We start from the raw sequence: 24,486 nt of genomic DNA on the forward strand, positions 1-24,486 counted from the left end.
GGTCACTTTGTAAGGTGGAGAAGCATGGAATCTTCCAGAAACATCTCCTGTGACACTTGCCTCTCTAAATTCGACCAGGGATGAGTAAGAGATCATCAATCTCCAAGTGGAATCAAGAACTATCAGAGGGAAGACACTAATCAAATCTCAAGCTAACTCACCTCCCTTGCAGACATCTATATATGGATCCCTCATCCCAGAGATCCAGGAGGCTGGAATTTTGTATCTTGTAAGGAAGTGTTGCTGGTTTCTTGGTGCAATATCATAGTGTTGGGTGATCTAAGCTTTTCATGAGGTGAAGAAGGGCTTCTTGCTGAGAGGATGATGCTGGGTCAAAACAATTGGTTGTAATTCTCTTAGCTCTTTCTTGATTATCAATAAAGCTATTCAAGTTTTCCTCCATACACTTGTGTGATTGATGTTTTATGCATTTGTATGGTTAATATACATCTGATCCTATATTGCTTATGATAATAGATCTATGTTCTTGTATAGTGTTATGCTGCTTTGATTCTACGGGTACTCTATGAAGCTGGGTACACAAGAAAGCAAGTAGCAAAGGACTATTAGAAGAGAGAGGAATCGAGCAAGGAACCAAGTTCAAGACAGAGGTTGGTCTCCTTTATTCTTCTCTCATCTATCTCTCATAAAGGAAAATGAAAGTAGTTTTAAGTTTGTTTATTTCTAAGGTAGCTACCAGCTTTAGTGGGATTAGCAGCTCTACATAGACACTATTCCTGGTAACAAAATGGCGACTCCACTGGGGAGCGAGTAGATTGTTTGTTCATCTACATTTTTTTACTTTATAAACTTACAGATGGAGCCTGAAGTCAAGCCAGCTAGCCTTCGAGCTGCATTTGCTATGCAAGTGCAAAGTAGATCAAAGTTGCTTCAGTCAATCTCCGGGTTTTGTTTAGGAATTACACAATTGATTTACAAGCTCTCTAATTGCCCTTGTGGTGGCTCTAGTAACCTCCTTAGATCTACCTCTGTGATTTATTTACTGATTACCACTTGCTCGATCAAAATCCCTGAACTGAACTGCAAACTGTGACCCGAAACCCAATCAAATTCTCGTCCCTGGTCCAGCGCACTGTTTGTTCTGTGAACTTCAAATGCAGCACACTTTATGAGTGTAGTAGGTGCTTTGCATTTCAGTTTCACTGTGTTATAGGTGCGCTAATAAGATTAGTCAGTACACCTCTCTTTGAAACCCCTTTCCTTGCTCTTATTTCGCCTCCATTGTGCAAAGAACTGTAAATGTTTTTATGTATTTTTTGAGTCATTTTTAGTTCTCCTTTACAAAGAAGTAGCATAATTGTATTGTCGCTTCTTGATTTGAAAGTGTCGCAAGTGTCGTTTTCAGTCATAGAAGAGGATCTTATTGTTCTTGATAGTCGATTACACTGTTACTCTTGTATTTGATCTTAATTAGTAGTTTTTCTAGTGTCGAAAGCAAGTTTTCAATTCCAAATTGCAAAGTGTTGTCATTGTCCTCATTTTGTCTTGAAAAGAAACTTGTTAGTAATTGTCGCTTTGAAAAATAATTTAGATTTGCGCATTAGCTTTCTTTTTATCATTTACACATTAAGAAGGATGAAAAAAAATACATGCATGTGCATTTTCATTTAGACTGTTTGTTGGTTTTATTTAGGACAGTGCATATAATGTGTGGTCTTTGCTCTTTGTTGAAAGAATGCCATCTCTCTTTCCTTAGTAGCTAGGATTTTCATTTGCAAAAAGAAGACTAAACGATTGTTTATCATCTTAGATTGCATTTTAGGAATTGTACATCTACATCATGCGGTGAACCTAAAAGGCCAATTTCTTAAGCAAGATCAATTATAAAATAAATTTAATGAATCTAAAAACGCTTTGGAACCTAACGCACAACATTAGAAGTCTAGGCTAGAGACGTATTCTGGCGTCGTAAAGCCTGGTAACTGTTGTTTTCACTGTTGGTTGGGTCATTCCTCCACTTTGAGATGATAAGTGCCAGTACGGACTTGTGCTCCCATGTACCTTCGAGTATATTTTGGGAGACCACAATAGGCTTAATCCTTTATCCATAGGAAGCCATGTCTGCCGCCCTATCGATCGCAATGCACTGAACACAACATTCGGGAGGATTGACAGCCATGCCGTAAAAAGTATTCTGCAGTTTTGCGATTGGTTTGGTAATCCCTCTGTCTAGATTTCCAGAGCAGTCCCTTTCATTCCTTGTCAGAATCCTTAACAGAAAAGGTCCATCTGAGCACTTGTCACTTCAGGCTCATTAAAAATCGAAGGCGACTAGAGTCATCTTTTTTTTTTCTCGACTCTTAAAAGTTGAAAAAAAAGTTGTGTCAAAGCATCTAAAATTCATCTAATTCAGAAACATACTTCCCCTTGATTTTTAGTTGATCGAGTAATCCATAATCGTGGAAGAAAGTCAATTGAAACCCCGTCGTTCACGGAGGCTTACAAGTCAACCGTATTTGTCTCCGGAATCAGAACTGTTACGGACAAATTGAACTCATTTAACTGGTTCCAAATCCCCTGGTAAAGTTAGAACAAGTGTTCCAACACCATCAGAGACTCTGGTTACTCCAAACTTTTCTTTTATCCCTGCCTTTATAGAAGAAGTTCAGCAGCCATTGAAGGATAGTAGCACTGATCCTAGTGTGAGGGTAAACACTTGTGTTACTGAACCAGTTCCATCTACAACTGATTCAGAGGGTGTTATTCCACAAGCATCTGTCGCTGTAGATTCCATACCTTCTTCGACACCAGAAATATATTACGGACCAGACGGTCTACCTCTTCCACCTGGTCTGATTACTATAGAAGAGATTGTGGAGGATCCTCCATCTAGTACACCATCGCAATTTGGAGTCGGGATCACTCTGTATCCTTCTTCATCAGAAATTAGTCTACCGCCATCGAAAGCTCCTATAGAATCGCTAGGTAATCTTTTGGATAGACTAGAAATGTCTGAACAACCGTTGACATCTAGGACTGTGTCGTCTGACACAGCGACGACAGAACTTCCTGCTATCACTCCAACAATGTTCGCTGGTATACCATCTATCCCAACTAGCTCTCAATCGCTAGAAGGGGCCCACTCAGGGGCTATTTCGACAGTATGGTCCGTTCCTGTTTGTTGATCCAGAATAGTGTCCAGAAACTCTTATGTTGAGTCTCAGCAAATTGATCCTTCAGGGTGTCATTTTGGGCAGTTCGGTCCTCAAGGGCAAACAATTCCTTTAAGTACCGGATTACCGCCGTATGGGGGGGCAATATACCCTTTCATTGTCTCCTCCGGGAGGACAACCATACAGGAGTTCGCAACAAAATTCAGGTTATGCTGGAATTACATCTAGCGGTTGGGTGTCGATACTACCTCAACAACCGAGAGTTATGTATTTGATGCAACAATGTTTACCTATGTCAAATATACCAACTACGCCGGATATTGTGATAGTGTCACAACTATAAGTGTTGCCTGTTGTATGCCAACCTCAGGTTTCTCAGGTTGTAATGCAACAGCCTCTTGACCCTGTGACTCAACCATAATCGCCAACTAGTGGAATGACACAGGCCCAAACAGGTACAATTACCCCTCATCTTGGTCAAACAGTTAGTATCGGACAACAACACATGGCTTCACAACCATGGCTGGTGCAATACCAACAACCGCAATTCCAACAGGTATACCAAGGATCTGAGCAACAAATCTTTGTAAATAGTGGGCAACCGTATATTCAAAATGGTCAAAATCAACCATTCTACAATGGTTATGCCCATCAACCTTACCAAAGTTACCAGCATCAAATGCATTATGCTTGTATGCAAAGACCAACTGCTCAGGCGATTCCATCTTATCCTGGGTATGCTTCACCTAACCTTAATCAACAGTTACCCTTCGTGGTGACTTTAGAGTTACCAGATCTAAATCGGTTAACAAACGATCCAATTGCTTATGCCCCTTGGTGGCCAGCGATTTCGCATAAACTTCCATCAGATATTCCTAAATTCAATGGAAATCCGGGTGAAGATCTGTCGAATCATGTGATGACTTTTCATCTGTGGTGTTCATCAAACACCCTAAAAATGATTCGATTAGGCTTTGCCTTTTTCAGATGACGTTAACTGGTCCAACAACAAGATGGTTTATCGAATTACCCAGAGCTTCGTTTGACAACTTCAGTACCCTAGCCACAACCTTTTTAACCCATTTTCAGTTACCGATAAGGTACGAAACGGGAACATAACTTCTTACCAACTTCAAGCAAACGACAGCCACTCACATATCCGATCATATTCATGAGTGGCGACATCGTCGTAGAATGGTAAAAATGTATGTTCCTAATCAGCTTTTAGCTGAATGGTTTATTAAGTCTTTATTACCTTCCATTACAGAAGATGTGGAAAAAGGAGGAGTCGTCACCGAAGAGCAAGTTATTGCTCGTGTGCAATATTTAGACTTGATTTATACTCAGTCTGGCACACTCTACGATAAAATACCTGACGCTCCCAGACCAGAATTTTCCATCCCCCCTCCTCCTAAATCGAACAATGACTCTCATGTCGGCGATGGCATGATTGGTATGACAGACACAAAATTGACAAAGGCTACATCTAAAAAGGCCCGTAAGATTTCCAATCAAAATGCAAAAGAAGAACTTCTCGCCTTGGAAGTAAATGCCGTCTCAACAGATAAAGGCAAAGAAACCAAGCAATTGGGAGGCAAGAAGAAAAACAAAGGGAAGAAGAAGAAACAGGAGGAATCATCACCTGAAAAATCTTCTGCAAACCCTCCTAGAGATAGGAAACCAAAAAATCCATGCGTAATATGTGATGAGGATCATTAGACAAGAGATTGTCCACATAAGGCTGAGCCTAAAAGATTCATCAAGAATTCAAAAACCTCGGCAGTATTGATTGATCCATTTCCAAATCCAGGGACAACTCTGGTTGACAGTCAAAATGCTTCCCCGTCCCAAGTGCTGATGTTGTCAGTTTCCAAACAGCAAAATGATGCTTTGACATCGACAAGGAACAAAGATTATGGGAATCCACAGCTATTGAATAATAAGGATAAAGATCAACCTAGTAGTTCAACATCAACTTCGACAGAAGTTGTGCTGCCCATCATTCCAGAACTGACAATAAAACCGCCAAAGGGAGTAGTACACAAGTCGACATTTAATCCTTGTGCTAGAGCAGCACAACATTATAATATAGTGGAAGATTTGGCCCAACCGCCATCTGCTATGTCAACACTTGAGGTACTGCAAAATAGCCCATCCCAAAAGCAGGCTTTATTATTAGCTATCGGTGGGATAGACCCAAAGGATTCTAATCTTGTGTCCTTTAATCATAAAGGATACGATCCTCAGTTACCAGCTCAACTAGCTTTCCTCATTCAAGTGAAAGCCCTCAACAAAACTATTCATTGAACAATTATTGATGAGGGGGCATCTACATGTATTGTGTCGATGAGTTGCTGGAAAACTTTAGGATCTCCAGCCTTGTCGCGATCTTCGACAACATTAAAAGCATTCGATGGACGAACGTATACCCCATATGGTATTCTAAGTAACTTGCAAGTGGAACTAGGAGGAAAAATAGTAGAAATAGATGTCGAAGTAATCGATGGAAACCTCGATTACAACATCCTACTGGGAAGACCATGGATATATGCTATGGCTGCTATTGTGTCAACCTATTTTAGGAAGATTTCATTTCCCTTTCAAGTAGGGATTACAATCGTCGATCAACAAACTTTCCTCCCCAATGGTTCCCAAGTTACGGGAAGCATTTTGATGATCCAAGGAAGCCCCCATTCGCTTCAAAATATTGGAGTAGGTCTACTAAAAGACCCTATATTAATGGGTACTTTTTCCTTCCCACCTCCAATCAATCTGGTGAAGTGGTAGCGATAGGAACCTGCAATATGATATCTTCTATTAACAAGATCTTAGAAAACGATATTAACATGGATCATCGATTGGTGTTGCCTCCAAGCCAAATGGAAATATTGTTAATCAATGCTTCTAGCATGGGAGGCAAACCCAAATCAACGCTCATCAAGCGTTTGGATAGATAGGTCTAAGGAATATGGCACCCCTTCAGATCCTTGGTCGCAAGTGCATTACCCTGATGAAGGAATTGTTCAATCAATGGTAATTGAAGGGGCACCATGGGAAGATTACCACCATCATTCCCATCTTTCGACTTGTAAATAAGATAGTCCTGATGACCTTCATCATCTGTCAGTTTTTGATTTCCTATCAAATATTGTAAACAAGGTGGATTTTGAGCGAAACTTGTCCAACATTGAAGAGACTATCACCATAAATATCTTGACAAAAACAGATATTGTAGAGAATATTTATGTTGGCAAATGTTGTTCCCCTTCAGAACTGAAAATATATAATTCTCTTTTTCGCGAATTTAGAGATGTCTTTGCTTGGTCATATGATGAAATTCCAGGCATTGACTCGGGTATAGTTGAACACGAAATTAAGATGTATCTAGATGTCAAACCAGTATGACAACGGCTAAGGCAGGTGCGCCCCAAGAAAGACGCTGCCATCAAGGCAGAAGTTGAAAAGGTTCTCCATGCTGGTTTCATTTACCCAGTTCCTCTAACCGATTGGGTATCGAACGGTGTTCCTGTTATGAAGAAACAAGGAACGATTAGAGTGTGCATCGATTATAGGGATGTAAATCAAGCTTGTCCAAAAGAAAACTACCCTACACCTTTTATTGACCAGATAATTGATGAATGCGCCAGATGCGAAATCTTTTCATTCATGGATGGATTCTCTGGGTATAATCAAATAAATATCCGCCCACAGGACCAGTCAAAGACTACATTTATTTGTCCGTGGGGCACATTCACATATCGCAAATTACCATTTGGTTTAAAGAACACAGGGGAAACATTTCAGAGGGAAATGAATTATGCCTTCCATGACATCAAAAACATCGTTCAACCATATCTCGACAACCTTCCGGCTCATTTTCGAAAGTGGACCGATCATCCGCAGCATTTGAGAGTGATATTTCTATGTTGCCGACACTACAAGATACGACTCAATCCACACAAATGTGTGTTCTGTGTCAGTTCTGTCGTTTACTTGGTTTTGTAGTCTCAAAGGACGGGATTCGTCTTGACCCATGTAACATTCAGGAAATCATAAATTTGCCTCCACCTTCAAATTTGCTTCAGATTCAGAAACTCCAAGGGAAAGCAAACTTTCTGAGGAGGTTCATTCCAAATTACGTCGAACTTGCTAAAGGTTATACACGTCTATTGAAAAAGGGAATGCCCTTCGTCTAGGATCAGGTCGCGCAAGCTTCCTTTGATGCTTTAAAAGAACCCCTAATGAAAGCATCATTAATGTACACTCTTGATTATCAAAAAGACTTTAACCTGTATCTGGCTGCAGACAACGGAATTGAAGATCCTATATATTATTTAAGTAGAAACTTAAATGATACAGAGAGAAAATATTCCTATGTTGAAAAGCTGGCGCTCGCAGCTGTTCAAGTGATACAGAGATTTCGACAGTATGTCCTCCTTCAAAAAACTACCATTCTGTCAGATTGCAACCCCATGACTTATATATTGTCGCGACAGTTGCTGGGGGGGAAATATTCAAAATGGATAGAAATTCTACAAGATTTTGATCTGGAATTTGTAAAATCCAAGTCAAGTAAAGCCTTGGTTTTCGCGGAATTATTATGCGATTCCCATCGTCGTCCAACGATGAAACATCAGAAGAAAAAATCATGGATGAATCTTTGTTTCTAATATCTTCAAGCAATCCGTGGTATGGAGATATAATCATCTATCTCCAAACCCAAAAATATAGGCCTAACACCTCCCGCTTCGAACAAAAATGTATTCAATACCAATCAAAATACTACATGATCGTCGGTGACATGCTTTACCATCGTGGTGTTGATACAGTTCTGAGGAGGTGCCTCACCCATGAGGAAGCCGAAAAAGTCCTAAATGATTGCCATTCAGGCGCGTGTGGGGGGCATCAATCCAGTTACGCTACGGTGCAAAATATTTTACGAGCAGGATACTTCTAGCCAACAATGTTCAAAGATTTCATAACTGTAGTCAGAAGTTGCCATGCCTGTCAAATTTTCAATAGCAAAACCAGAAGACCACCCGCACCTTTGCAGCCAATAGTTGCTGTTGGGAAATTCGCCAAATGGGGCATTGATTTCATGACATGTAACCCCACCACGACCAGGGGCATGGGTATATCATAGTCAATGTAGACTATTTTACCAAATGGGCCGAGGCGATGCCTACATTAGATAACACTGGTGAAACAACTACCCTTTTCTTTTTCAATCATGTAGTCGCCAGATTCGGCGTTCCACAGGCTATAGTCACAGATCATGGATCGCATTTTCGCAATCACATGATGGCCGAATTAGCTACCAAATTAGGGTTGTCTCACGATAGCTCTACTCCATACTACCTGCAGGCCAATGGACAAGTTGAAGCAATCAACAAAGTCCTGAAGCGCATGCTGCAAAGGATGATTGGAGTCCACAAAAGGATTTGGCACTTGATCCTGTACTTGGCCTTGTGGGCATACCGAACATCAGTAAGGAATGCAACCGGGTTTACACTCCAACTGGTGTATGGCCTAAAAGCAATCTTACCAGTTCAGTGTGAAATCTCATCCCTCAAACTCACAATCGACCTGCTACCCGTAACTTCAGAAGAGGAGACTCGTTTCTTGGAACTAATCCAATTGGATGAAACCCATCGTGATGCCGATTTGGCTAACGAAGCCCATAAGAAATGAGTCAAGGTGCAGTTTGACAAGAATGTCAAACCCCGTGTCTTCTCGGAAGGTGACTTGGTCTTACTTTATGACCAGGAATCCGATAAATTGGGAGCAGGTAAATTCATGTCTTTATGGATGGTCCCCTATGTTGTTAAGCGAGTGTTAGCAAAATGAGCCTATGAGTTAATGGATCACGATGGAATTCCACTGGCGCAACCCTGTAATGGGTTGTACCTTAAGTGTGGTAACCTATATGCTTTTGTTACATTTTTGTTTTCGCTAAGGGTAATCGTTTTGGTCAAGTAAATCCACTTTTCACACTTGTCGCAGATGTCGAACCTATTGGAATCTTTTGTTGGATATGCCGACGGAGCAAGTCGTAATTCGCGGAACCTATCTTCTCCGACCTGGGCCATTTTTAATCCAAGCGGTGAGTTAGTAAGTTTCAGAGGGGTATGTATTGGTTGATCAACAAATAACATCGCTGAATATAGTGCGTTGATAGAACTTCTCTCTGATGCCATCAGACATGGCATACGCTGACTGGTCGTCAGGCTAGACTCACAGCTCATCATACTACAGCTCACTGGTATCTACTTAGTCTGAAATCCAGCTTTCTATCACATGTTCCTAAGGGTCAAGATTTTGTAAAGACGATTTCATTTTATTGAATATCAACATATTTCCAGAAACTAAAACACATTAACTGACTCATTGGCAAATTATGTGTTAGATAGACATTTGCAACATTTATAAAAAGAAGCATGTCATCAATATTTGCATTCGGATCATGTAATTTAACCAAAATAAAACTCCGAAAATCAAAAATATATATAACTGTTTATGGTTTACACATAATGTTCTGTAACCAAGACAAAATTGGTCAAATGACCCAAAACTCAAAACTCTAGTGGGCAACCTAGTCTAATGATGCTGGTGATAACAAGTCACAGCCTGTGCAATCATGCGTAAAAGCCTAGTCCATCGACTTGGCACACCAGTAGTATGACGCTACAACCTCAAAGGCAGCTCGTCAGTCCTCACATCTGGAATACTGAGAGTGAGGCCCTCGACCTGATCCCGTAATGTTGAAAGAGTCTCGGCCACATCAAGGTCGCGAAGGATAGCCCTTCCCATAGCCTCTCCTGCTGGAATGGCAGCTGGCACTCTCAGGCGTACTACTGACCGAATGGGACCAAATTTTTCATGAGCACATGAGTTCTGACTAGTCTTGATAGAATAAAGCACAAGGACATTATAAAAGAGAAACGATAAATAGAAATATCGTCAAGAATTTACCAATGGCACCCCACTGCTCGCCAGCCGGCAGTACCAAATCTGGGTCACCCCGGAAGTCCATACTAGCATATGGATACTCAGAAAAAACCATCTCCTGACGATCGAACCACCCGAAGAAGGTATCAGAAAAGGAAATCTGAGACTGACCAGCATTTCTGGACATATGATTAACCCATCTCTACATCTGTCGTTCAGTCGGTGGAGGTAAACCAAGTGAAATATACTGCGGCTGCATCAGCGGGATCTTTTCCAAGGCGAAGGCGGTCAAAATAGAACCATATCCAAAGTTCTTCAATCTTCCGTTTTTCACCTTGGTCAACTGTTCTTTCATCACAAGGAGTACTGCATCACACCAGTTGAACACCTTCAGTTCGAGACATTCTAAGGCGTACTGCGTATAAGACCGGTTGGCCACATGAAGAGCCGCACCACCAGCCATCCTACCAAAGGTGAACGGAATGGTCCTCAAAGACCTGTCAGTGACATCTCAGATGATGATCTTGCTGTCTTTACTCGGCTAAGATACCTATTTGCAATACCTACGAACGTAATCTCTCACAGATTCACCTCCATGGGCCGAACCTGATAAAGTGATAGGGGCACCCCGCCTCGATAAGCCGGTCAAGAAATAGATGTCCACAATAGTCAAGGGGATGGATTTGCCCCTAATCTGGAACACCTGGCTGGTAGGGTCCCAAGCATCGAGCAAATACTGCAGCAAGTTGATTTGTTGCCTCATGCTAGAGATGTGGAAAAACTTCAGCAGGCCACAGTTCCGCAGTGCATTTATTGTAACCGGATCATGTAAAGCAAGCATGTCCTCTTCTTCATGCTAATGTTCTCCCCATGTAATAGTCATTTTGCTCCAATAAATCTCTGAAAGAAACAAGAGAAGAGTTAGATCCTAATTTGGTGAGAAACAGGCAAAAATTTCCATTGAAAACTGTGCACAAATTTCCCTCCTTGCGCCCATCGCACCTCCAGCAGTGTTCTGAGTGCATTGCATGCCAACTTTCCAGTGAGTAGGCCAACATGCAATGCACCTTTCGATATAGAAAGGGTGCGATGGAGCCAGAGCGAGTTTTTCAAACCCCAGGGGCTCAGAAAAACCAGAAATTAGGCTCAAAATGCAAAATGGAAAGGATGAAATGAAAGAGCTCAGCTTTAGCTCCTACCTGGTCCAGACGGCACCAAAAATCGTCCACAGAATCTCTCGGAATCAGCTGGTGAAAATCAAGGGGGAAAGCACCTCCAAAGCTCCAACAAGCCAAAGTTCAAATGAAATGGTAAAATCAGGGGTAAAAGCACTTTTAAATTACTTTTTACGTAATTCAAGTAAATATTAGTGTCTTAACTCATTTTCCAAACATGTATTGTTCATTTCGAACTAGTTTGATGAAGCAATTGAGCATGCAGCGCAACCTTTGAAAGAACAAAGTCATTAATGGTAAAGTCGAGAAATGACCATTATATCGAGCAGTTTTAACGCGGACTTCAAGCTCGTTAAAAAATAAACATAAGCAATGAGAAAGTGTTTCCCCTAGCGTTTATGCTCATTTTAAAATAAAAAATGAACTAATTTCTGGTAAATAACCATCGTGAATGTAGTACTTCAGCCTTTAAAGCCTTGGTCGTGTTCTCATCATCACCTCCACTCTGTATTGGCCGATCATTCACCTCCACTTGATTGTTTACCCCTTTTGAGGAACAGTTGCGAAGAGTGATCTTGTTAGCCATCCTTGTGACACTGCCCTGATTGGAAAATTCCAAACCTTACTTGGAATCATCTGCTACCCGAATTTATCACTCGTTCCTCAAAGACGAGTCTCCTTTAAGCTCTTTTCAACTGACTCGTAAAATATGAAAAGATTGTTGAGCTATTGGCCTCTCCAACTCGTTAAAGTGACTGGAAGAGCTATCCCTCCTTTTGATTTTAATCTTTTTGGACCTAAGGGATTATTACACAAAACGTTCGAGCGCTTGTTTTGTTCGGCTCATTAAAAGTACCGAAAATTCATCCCTTATGTATTATTTTATACTTTTTCGGACTTAACGGATTAGATGACGAAAAAGGATTTTTTGGAGTTTACTTTACGTCCCCTTTTAGACTCTCTAAAATTGAAAATGACCGAGTTATCTTTGTTGTTAAACTCGTTAGAACCTAATAGCGACAAACTTGTCCATAACAGACAAGAACGAGTTTCACTATCGCTAGGCTCGTTAAAACATAGCGATGGGTTTGCCCGAAGGGAAAATTATAGACAAAGCATATGTTATCCTCCTCAAGCTTGACAAAAATAAAGAGGTACTGGTCAGCAATGATTGGGGAAAAATTAGGAAGAAAACTTGAAGAAACTTTGTAGGTAGCAAGTCGCTCTTGAACATGACACTTTCACTCCGCATCCAAGTCGGGTTGGGTTGTTCCATTCACTGGTCACATCACCATGGTTCCATCACACCATGCACATTTGGGGTTAATGCTACCGATCCATCATGTTAGTGTCACCGATATGTTCAAGGGAAGTCGCTCAGAGAATTCACTTGTGTCTCACCCACTGCAATACATTTACGCTCCATTCTTTCATGACCGCCACCTTGAACCTTATATCACCAGATCGTTTTCACCTCCATTAAAATCATTTTCTCCGTTCTATGTCATTGATGTGGGATTCATTAAGGCCCTCCTATGATGGATCGCTTCTTTTCGACATCAACTCATTATCTGAGAAGTCGATCTAGGAACAACCTTTTCAGTACTTTGGAGCTTGCATGCCTCAATGGCAAGTTTCTCACTTCCAGCGATAGGTTTACATCAATGGCCTTCGACTGAAAGATTTTTCATGGTGTTCGACACCAAGCCCTTTATTCACACCATGTAAATTGTACTGTAGTACCTTGAGGGTCATCATCATTATCGGTGATTCCTCTCGCGCCTATTAACGGCTTACATCATTGGCTGGTAATCACGCGATGTCTTTCCATGTTCGACTCCAGAACATCTCTCACATGGATCGACTTGTACTTTGAGTGAAGACCGAAAGAGATTGAAGACCCCGGATCTAGTTTCATCCATCCGGGCTGCGATATATATTCAGGAAAATAAATAAATCAAATGTACATCATTGCTGCACAGATAATCATCCAATCTAGGGGATGATTGCTCTACCAGAATCATCAATCTACACTCAGACGATTGTCTATCTCATGTACATGAAAAATGAATTTATAAAGCTGAGCATGGGAATGCTCGCCTCAGCTAGATCATGAAAATATTATGAAGATAATGTATTGTATTGTATCTTATTACAGGTCTCCTTCCAGCTTGAAAGAACTGCGTATCCTCATGATAAAGCATTTCACCCGACATAAAAAATATTAACGACGTCATGCTTTAGGGGGCAACTGTTATATACATTTTTGGGCACTGCAACCCCAAGCATAAATGTCCATAAACCAAGGGATCCTAAGTCCCTAAAGGTGTTGTTCCAACCCCTAAAAGAACAAGGTCAACTGATTACAGCTTCTCCCAGAAGTTTCCATGAAAAACCACTCAGAACTGGTCAAAACTGGACCATTTCACCTGCTCCATAGGCAAAGTATGTTGCATCCCACTTGAATACACACAGTAGGTGTGTTTCATGTCAAAAAGCCCTTCTATGGGGTGCGATGGGCGAGAAGGGACAAATTGCAGGGCCAATCCGCAAGGTGGAGAAGCATGGAATCTTCCAGAAACTTCTCCTGTGACACTTGCCTCTCTCAATTCAACCAGGGATGAGTAAGAGATCATCAATTTCCAAGTGGAATCAAGAACTATCAGAGGGAAGACACTAATCAAATCTCAAGCTGACTCACCTCCCTTGCAGACATCTATATATGGATCCCTCATCCTAGAGATCTAGGAGGCTGGAATTTTGTATCTTGTAAGGAAGTGTTGCTGGTTTCTTGGTGGAATATCATAGTGTTGGGTGATCTAAGATTTTCATGAGGTGAATAAGGGCTTCTTGCTGAGAGGATGATGTTGGGTCAGAACAATTGGTTGTAATTCTCTTGGCTCTTTCTTGATCATCAATAAAGCTATTCAAGTTTTCCTCCATAGACTTGTGTGATTGATGTTTTATGCATTTGTATGGTTAATATACATCTGATCCTATATTGCTTATGATAATAGATCTATGTTCTCGTATAGTGTTATGCTGCTTTGATTCTACAGGTACTCTGTGAAGCTGGGTACACAAGAAAGCAAGTAGCAAAGGACTATTAGAAGAGAGAGGAATCGAACAAGGAACCAAGTGCAAGACAGAGGTTGGTCTCCTTTATTCTTCTCTAATCTATCTCTCATAAAGGAGAAAGAAAGTAGTTTTAAGTTTGTTTGTTTCTAAGGTAGCTACTAGCCTTAGTGGGATTAGCAGCTCTGCATAGACACTATTCCCAGTAACATTTATGAGTGCAGGTTTTATTGTAGGCACTGAGGGAGACCTGGCACAGATGAGAAGCCAAATAAAGATGAGAGAAGAAAATTTCGTGGATGAATTCAATCCATGGAACAGAGATGAAAAATTGTTGGAAATAAGGCTAGACATTCATGATTCAATGCAGATAGAAACAATCATGAAAGAGGGTAAGGATGATAGGGAGGCAGTCAAAGTCAGTGTAGAAGTCAAAAAAGGAGTCAAAACAAAAGTTAGAGTAAGAAAAGCAAAGTTTAAAAAAGAGCAAAAGAAGAAGAAAAAGTAAACCAGTAGCTACAAAGAGAAAGTAACCAGCAGCAGTTTAAAGAATTAGTGGACAATAGCAACAACCTGAAAGAAAAAGAGGGAGGCAGAAATATGAAATAGAACATGGACTAGTCCAAGGATGTACTAGAGATAGAGATTGAAGAAATGTGGCAGTTGATGATGAAGCAGTCCAAATGGAGGAAAATTGTGGCAAAAGGAAGCATGATCAATAAGAGTTTGAAATTGATTGACAAGAAGAAGATGGAGTAGAAGACAACAGAAGTGCAGCAGCAACAAAGGAGCAAGACATTTGGGAAGTTACAAAACAAAGAGTGGGATCCAGGAAGACAAAGACCAGAAGACACATGATCAGGAGATCATGAATATTTTCTACTTTGGGAGTGTTATGCAGGAGCATTCACCCAAGAGAAAATCATTGTAATTATATAGACATAGGGGATCATGTATTTTTAGGAAGTTGGATTCCTAAGTGATGTAGTCTTTTTAGTGGATATAATAGGAATAAATCAGATAATGTGAGGTTGTTGTAAGTCCTCTGTAATAAATGAGAACATGAGTGGCCAATAATGACAAAAGAGTCTAAAGTCAATTAGGACTCTTTAAGCATTCCATGATTTGAGGAACTAAGGAGAGACTTTAAGAATTTAATGAATTAGAAGTGGACATAGAGGATAGAGTACATCTAGTAGTCGGTTCAATAGATCTAGGAGTTGAACCAAGATGAGTTCAACAGAACTCACTAGCATATATGTAAGCCTACGGGCAGAGTCAGAGGTAGAGGCCACAATATTGAAGAATAGGCCTGTGTGAGATAGAGAAGTCTCAAATGTAATCTTTTATTTTTACATATACAAATAGAGTTTTATTCCTGACTGTGTTAGAGTGTGTAGATCGAGTGGTCTTTGATTGATTATGGTGTGAACTCATAGGTTCTTTAACAGGTTGCAGATAGAGTTCTATAGAACGTGCAGGGAGAGCAGAATGATTCAGAGGAATCATAAAAGGATCTTCGAATCCAAGTGAATAGGTGGAGTGAAGCTCTGGATAGATGGAGTGAAGTGAGAATTCGTTGAAGAGCTTAAGATCAAAGATAGTGCACAGTGGAAGTGGAAGACCAAAACCTTTTGAAGAATCGACCCATAAAGAGAAATTGAAGAAAGCACAGAAAAAGCAAGTAAAAAGAGTCGAGAAGAGAAGTAAAGGATGGTTTCTCAGCAGTCGTTGGATCATTAAGATCAGTGGCCAAGATTGAATCACAATGGTGAAACAGTCGGGATCGCATCGCAACTTTTCATGCGATATGTAGCTGGACCCAAAACTTATCAACCATAACACAGAACCCTATTGTGTCCGTAAGAAATATCAGATCGGAAGTTTTAAGTTGTAGAGTTAAATACAATGGTCCAGTAATTGCAATCATGCGATTAATCATTTACCATCAGATCGTCAACCTGATCGACAGTCACGATTAAATTGGCCATTGCATATCGGGGAAGCGGAGATTGGAGATTATAGCGAAAAGGCTCAAGGAACCAGACTCGATGAAGCTATGGTAGCGGGTCCATAAACTTTGAATTTTACCTTATATGGTTCGTGGTGGAAGTTTAATGTAATTACTTTGTATTGTGTTAAGAGTTGCGCCATATTAGAATTGGAGGGGTGATGAGATATACATGTGTTAAAGAACCGTGGAAGGCCGATGCCCAATTGCGATAAAGGAAATCCTTGGGAAGTGTGCAGAGCCCGTACCAAAGCAAGAAAAGGTATGTTTGCATAATTTTCCTTTGTAAAAGGTGTTTAAAGGAAAAGAGGGCGGTTAGAGTATTTCATGCGATAAAGCACATATAGCGAATAATTAAATGGGAAAGTTATATATGTAGCTTAAAGGGGTTATATAAAGGTTTTGAAGGGCTTTTAAAGTCTCGATAACTGATAATTAATGGGAGGCTTTAACAAAGGTCTAAATAAAGGTTGTAAAGTGGTAGAAACTCTTGATAAGAGGTTTAGGCAGGGTGATTGGTTCTAATATAAAAGGAACTGTGACTAAAGGGGCCTTAACCAAGCATGCTGTGAAGTTTTGACTCCTTTGTGAGTCAATTACCTAGGACAGTTGTGTTTATGCATTTTTATGCATACTGTGGGTTTGAGCGGGGGTAGACCTACATCATCTTACTTTTCAAATATTGAAAGTCAGCGTCCAAAGGGCTGTTTCTTTGTAACTTTGCATTTTTGTTACTCTTGTTTTGAGACTTGCATAATAAGGTTGTTGGTTTCTTTCATTAACACATTTATCAATGTTTTGTGAATAGTCGAGATACATGTGTGATTTAGCTAAGTAACCTTAATGAAGCACTTTATAGTCTCCACATCTTATTTTCTTTCATTTCATCCTCTCCGTTGTAGATCTAATGCATATAATTTTTTTTATCCCTATGCTTTAAAGCTCGAATTCCTTTATGTTCTTCTCTCCATACTACAACTCCAATTTTAAAGGTTGTAATCACATAGAAGTAGGCCAATTGAATTCATTCATTAATTTCTCTAAAAAATAGTTAACGCTATATCTAAATGTATATTTTCACCTCACCCACTTGCTGATAGAGCTGGAATAGTGAGGATACTTATGTTTATTTCTAGATTGTAGGAAGAATGATGTTTTAAAAAATCACCAAGTCATGTGCTAACCATACTCCCCCATATGTTTTGAAAGGGAAGTGTCCTATATATTTTTAGGTCCATTCTTTCAAAACAGGCCTTCAATTTTCAGACAGGCTCCAACAAAGGCCTACATCGTAAATGTTCCTATTATAATATACATGTCCATACATATCTTCTTAATTCATTCAATTCATATATCACTACCAAATAAATGTTTTAGACATAAATATATCCTTCATCCTACCATATGGAAAACAATTTCTAAGTCAAGTGTTAAGACTCAAGATCATCCCTAGTGGTACCAATTATCTTCATTTCTTCTCTAGGGTTTACGTAACAAACTCTAGATCTTCCCCTATTGCATCGCACATGCACTAAAAACTCTCCATGACAATTATATTGATGGAATAATGAGCATACTGTAGATAAAGACATTATATTCCCTCTATATAGAGTGGTGATGGATACCAACATTTGTAAGTTGGACTAGTTACACAAGAAATTTAATTTAATGCACAAGATAAGGTCTCCAAGTGAATTTCTCTCTCTCCAATGTATACACATCAAGAGACCAATCCTTAGGTGGTGCACTCTCTAAGGATGGATTGCAAGTGTCAAATGCTCTTCATCACAAGGCTTTTTTCTTTCTAACAGAATCATCATATTCTCCTCAACACATGTATCTTGGGTCCATAATCTATCACATGTAATGTTCTCTCAACCAGAGTATCTATAATAAATCCCATGTAATATGTTTTGTTTTCTATGGGTTATGTATTACATGATCTTGCATCCTTCCTTTGTCCTAGGGTTTTTGGCCAAGGACTTGATAAATCCATGATTGGAAATTTATTTCTAAGGACTTAACCATAATGAATTGTTGGTGATTTATAAGGGTATTATAACAAATGGGAACACAAAAGAACTAAAGATACACATAAATAAATAACTCAGCACACGAAATTCAACCTGACATCTTAATGTAACAATCTCCAACTAAGTTACTGAAAGTCAACTAATGATACCTTATTCTCAATCCAGATAAATAGTTGGACCAGCTTTTGTCTTGTATCATATCGAATTCCCATTATGATGGATAATGGCCATATTGTTGCTCCTATCAAAACATGGAAGATGTACAAGTTAAAGTAATTAATATCCAATCATTTATTTTTTTGTACAAAATTAAAAAAATATATAATTTTAGCTATTAAATGTATTTACAAATTTCCATGTTGAGGCTTCTAAACTTGTTTGGCCATTGCGATGTGTGTCATGATATTTGGCAAGCTTGGCCTTCGAGGAATTTTCATAAAACCTACACTAATTCAATTTAATTATGAACCAATAAAATATAAAAAATCATCTAATGAATTTGAAATAATCTTATGACCAAATTTAAATACAGGTATTCTCTCCTCATCTGACTTCCTCTGGGCATATGATCTATCATATGCTTTCATGAGCTCTTTCCATACTTTCACACTTACATCAGTTGCCATATTTTGGCTGTTAGATTAGGAGGAATTTTTTTTATCTATTTGTTTGGTTCCAAAAAAATATCTTGCATTTTTAAGTCATTTGTTTTTTACTTGCTTTATTGACAAACCTGTCATAAATTTAGTCTGCATGTCATGGATGACTCGCTTTTGAAGGTGCATGGGTATTTTCAACAATGGAATATGTAGATTCACTTTGAAGTGTTGAACGCATCATTCCTTCAACCTACAATTAAACACTTTCTTGACATCTTTCATTTTGATATCCCTAGAGACAACATCATATTCAACCTCTGTTTCGTATGTACCAATGCAAGATGCATAAGTACCTGTATTGGTGGTGGAAGAAATTTGTGTCCTGGGAGTGGGTGGGACATTGGACGTATATGTTTCTTATTCCAAATTCTTATAGGTTATTGTGATTGACTTTTTCCTAGATCTTTTTCTTGATCATGGGGTTGATAGAGAATCAGTCAATTCCCTTTGACATAGTTTCTTTGTTTGGTCTATTTCAGTGCCTTTAGTACATTCTTCCATGCATTTTGAAAGCATAGAGAATTCCATACCTTCTATTTTATTCTTTGATTCTACCCCCAATATAGAAACAATTTCCCTTTCAGGTTTTCACTGTCATGTCCCCATATATGTATAATAAAAAATTTATTTTAAAATTAGAATTAAAAGAATAGATCATAATTTCTTCTTTTATAATTTTGAAACTAAAAAGTAAAAAATACAATTCAAACAAGCAATGGGAACATGTGAAAATCTATAGCTTGAGTATGAAATGCCTCATTCTCATAAGAGTTAGATCCCTTTTCTCATTTCCCTCTGCTGCTACTTGATATTTTTTGGCATCCTAGTGCGATTTTATTTCCCCCACACTATGGAAAGTCCCTTCATTTCTCGCCCTTCCCTCTAAGTGGTTTAAACTATAGTAGTGAAAAATAGATCAACATGGGTTTGAATTTCACCTCTAGTAGGGGTGAATGATATGAAAAAATTGATTTCATGATCACAAGACATTGAATCACACCCACAAATCAATTTTTTTTATTCGAATCCACAATAAGGGATGAGAGGTTTGTCAATAAATCGACCCACCATCAACAGATATCCAATCTATTAGCTATTTTCTTTCATAACCTCAATGCAATTCTCCAATTCTGGTCTACTCCAACTCCACACAATACTTCAAATCTCCCTCAATTTTCAGTTGGTGAGTATGAGAATGGAAATATGGTGAATATATTACATTTTTTTCGGTTGAATAGTGAGGATAAACAATAGGTTTATCCATTCTGTGCACCAATTATAGATTTGAATTTTTTTTTTGATTTGGTATAATTTGTATTCACTGTCATCCTTGCACTTTAAAATGTCAATGTGGGAGGCTTCCATGTTATTTTCATTTTCTATGAGGTTTAATTGAATACCAATATTGGATGTGTAACGTGCATAGGAAAATGGGATAGGATGAAACGTTGGTTGATGTAAATTGCTATAAATGGTGTTCTAACCCTATAATGAAGGATGTTTTATGTCATATTTTCCTATGCAACTAATGAATTGGTGTGATTTCAAACTTTATAATTTTATTTTAATAGCCAAAAAATCGTAATGTAACAATCCACTACTTATAGTCACATACACACATTTTAAATTTTGAAGTTTGTGTTTCTTAGTAAATATGTATACATGTGACACAAATATTATCGATCCCTCCACTCACTCTTTACATATTTATATGGAAAATGGTGGCACTAAAAATATATCTCATCCACATGCTAAGTTATACTAATTATTATATTATATATTGACTTCATTTACAATACTGAAAAGTGAAAATTTGAAAATAGTATATTCTCTAACATATAAGGTCACAGTATTTTTTTAAATATTAAAAAATACGGATATTTGGTGGTTTAAAATTATGTATGAATGGTTTAAATTAAGTTAAGTGAAAATGTGAATAAAATAAAAAGTAGTCCATTAGTTTTCAAAATCATCATCTAAGATTTATAAGATTTGTTTCATGTCACCATATTGGGAGTAGAAATTAACAAAAAGGGCACATATTGAAAATGGGGGCATTTTAGCTATAAAGGTCCAGTAAAACCTGGTTGATACTTAATTGATTATGCATTTATAAAATTAGATGGAGAAATAATGAAGTGAATATAGGTTATGTGACTAATGTCATTGTTGTGTATTACCATATCTAGAGGAGGCCATGGATAGAGGAGGTGGATAGTGTAGACCTACTAAATCAAGGAAAGAAAAGTGGGTGGCCATATAATCCAATACGAAATCTATAGATACAATAAAGGTAAGAAAAAAACCAATCTCAACCAAAGGAGGATGGTGTTTATGAATTCACAAATGCTAATAGATAGACGAGATAAAGCTATATGAAATATGTTGTTGTTCTTTTCAAATCCAAAACATGATATCCCTATGTCAAATATATGAGTAGAGAGAGCTTTTTCTTTGGATAGAACATTAGCTGAAATGATATAATTGGTGTACTAAAAATCATTGTCTATGTTATGTATTATGGGGGAAATATGAGGCCAGGGAAGCATATCATATCATATCAAATAAGGTCACAACAGATGTTGCAAGACACTAGGTAATCAAATTTAGACTTAGCTTAGGAAGCATTTTTTGATATGTCCATCATTTTCCACATAATTATTAGAATTTATAATGTATTATCCAATATTGGAATAAAGTAATGCATTTTGGTGACATTTTAGATGGAGACTGGAACAAGTGCACATATTAAGCATTTAACTAGCGAAAGAAAAAAAAACATATGTATGTGGGAGTGGACCTAAGATTGTTAAATCATGAGGAGCACGATGGGTGGAAGAGGATATGACAACAAATACTTCAAACACAAGAACTAATTATGTTCAAGAAAATTTTGGTCAAGACTATAGTACATGGGATGGGATTTGTTAAGCAATACTTTATTATACTTCTTTGAAATTGATACATTAATAATGATTTGTCCAATTCTTTCCAAAAATTAAATAATTGTTGCATTTGTCCATAGGTAGAAGATGATGATGAAAGAACGACTACTAATGCCCAATTTGACCCAACTTTGTTATTAATATTTAGATGAGATGATCTAAACAATCCTTTAAGCCGTACGAGGGTGAAAATAGCATATTTAAAGAGAACTCTACCACTTGAGAAATTTGAACTGGTGATGAGATTCACATACATTGATGTCATGCTACCTAATAGCCTAAATGATGATGATCATGACAGTGAAAATGCATTGCATGAATAAGGATTGAATTAAATACTTATAGGCTTCATTGGGTATGGAAACAATGATGACAATAATCATCAAATGTTTGATAGTAATGATGGAAATAGGGGTACTTACCACGTAAAGTTGATGATAACAACATGCTAAAACACTCCATCAATCAAGAAGGAAAGATACTCGTGTTCAAAACTACCATGAGAATTAATATTATTATAAATCAATTCACTATTTGGTTGGTTAAACAAAGGACTCACCACCTGATTGAAGTGAGTTGAAATATATTTCTTACAATGCATTGTCAATTGGTGTACATAATTCGTAAACATTCATCAACTTCCTTTATATTAATTTAAGGAGGTTTTAGAACCATATATTGTATATGAATAATCATAATATATATTGACATATCAAACATGTTCATCTTAACTCAAATATCCAATTGATCTAATATTTGGAAATTTTACGAGCCACTCAAAACTCAAATATTTGTTGAAGAGAATATGTTTCCATTAAAGTGAAAAGAGGTGCGTCAATTATTGGTTGAGTTGGGTATTGAATATAAGTAAATTAATTCATTTAAAGATGATTTCATTTTATATAGATATGAATGTCAAGACAAGTTATAATTTCCTATATGCAAAGAGGAGATATTGTACAGATGTACAAGGTCCTACAGTTGAAAAGAAGGTTTTACGTCACATGCAAATTATACCTATACTTCAATGAATGTATCGTTGTAACTCACTTGCACAATTGATGGAATGGCTTGAAAAGAATAGGAGTAAATACAAAATCATGTGAATTCCAGCCGACTCCAAAGCATTGAAACACATAGACAAAAAATGGTTAACAAAATTCGAAGATGAACCCTATAATATAAATTTTGGTCTTGCAATTGATTGAGTGTGCCCATTCTCTTTCATGAAATAAAATTATAGTGTTTGGTGATTCTGATTGAAATTATACAATATTCCCCCATGGATGAGTGTTATAAAGGAGCACCTTATGCTGACTCTCATTGTTCTAGGAAGACATCAAGTTAAAAACATGGATGTTTATCTTGCGCTTTTTATTGATGAGATGAAATTGCTATGGAAAGGAATAATAATATATGACATATCACGTCCTCCATAAAATAGTTCCTTCATGTTGTATGTTGTGCTATGTTGTACTATTCATGATTTCCTAAGACTTGTTGTTTGTTCTGGTAAAATAAAAAAATATTCATATTTACACTCATAATTTACTGTCATCCTAAATTTCATACTTACTTTTATACTATTATTTTGATGGTATTAACCTTATTTATTGAATTGCAAGGATTCAAACAAAGGGTATATTTACATGTCCAATATGTGTAGAACAATTTCAAGGGTGGTATTCTAAAGATATACATAAATTTATTTTTGCAAACAACAAAGTTTTTATGTGATCACCATATCATAGCTTTAAAAACTTCCATAAGAATCAATTTGATGGAAATGTTGAAAATATAGGCCTTCTGATGAGCCTCATCATTAGGTAATTATACGGGCCTTAATTCGCCTCTTAGCTTAGTCAAACCAATGCTTCTCACAACTTATTGCATACTTTTGATTATATTTTGTTTATGAGATGAGTTAGAGTTTGATATTTTGCTCTGTGGTCTAATGTGCTTTTAATGAAGGATTAAAGGATAAAAGAAAGGAATTTTGGAAAAAGCCTTGGTAAAAACTCGAATGGGACAAGGGAGAGGAATTATTTGAGGTAAATCCTCCTCATTTACTACCCCCCATTTGAATATTCCTCCATCAGCTTGGAGTGCAAACAACCAAATCATAAGGACTAGAAGGCAGTCAAGCAAGTGAAGGTAAAACCACCAATTTATCCTGAGTTTGGGATTCGAGCCTCCCTAATTTTCAAGAAGTCATTGGAGACTTCATATGTATAAGTAGGGAGTCCTAGGACCTGAGTAGGATCCAAAATCTTTTTTATTGTAAAACTCTACTCTATTTTCAAGCTGCAAGACTTGTGACAGTTTTTGATGTAATTCATGGTTTTGATAATAAGAATAAGTTTTGTTTTGATCTAGCACTGAGTTAACTCATAGGGCTGAAGCTCTCAGGTTAGGGCCCAGCCTTAATATCTGAGGATCCTCTTTATTGTACATGTATGCTAGCATAGATTCATGGCTTAATTGTTCATTTGCTTAAGTAGCTGTA

Source organism: Pinus tabuliformis, chromosome 7 (assembly GCF_031772625.1).
Source record: "Pinus tabuliformis cultivar Carrire ecotype Pingquan chromosome 7, CPIR1, whole genome shotgun sequence".
In the NCBI taxonomy this organism is placed as follows: domain Eukaryota; kingdom Viridiplantae; phylum Streptophyta; class Pinopsida; order Pinales; family Pinaceae; genus Pinus; species Pinus tabuliformis.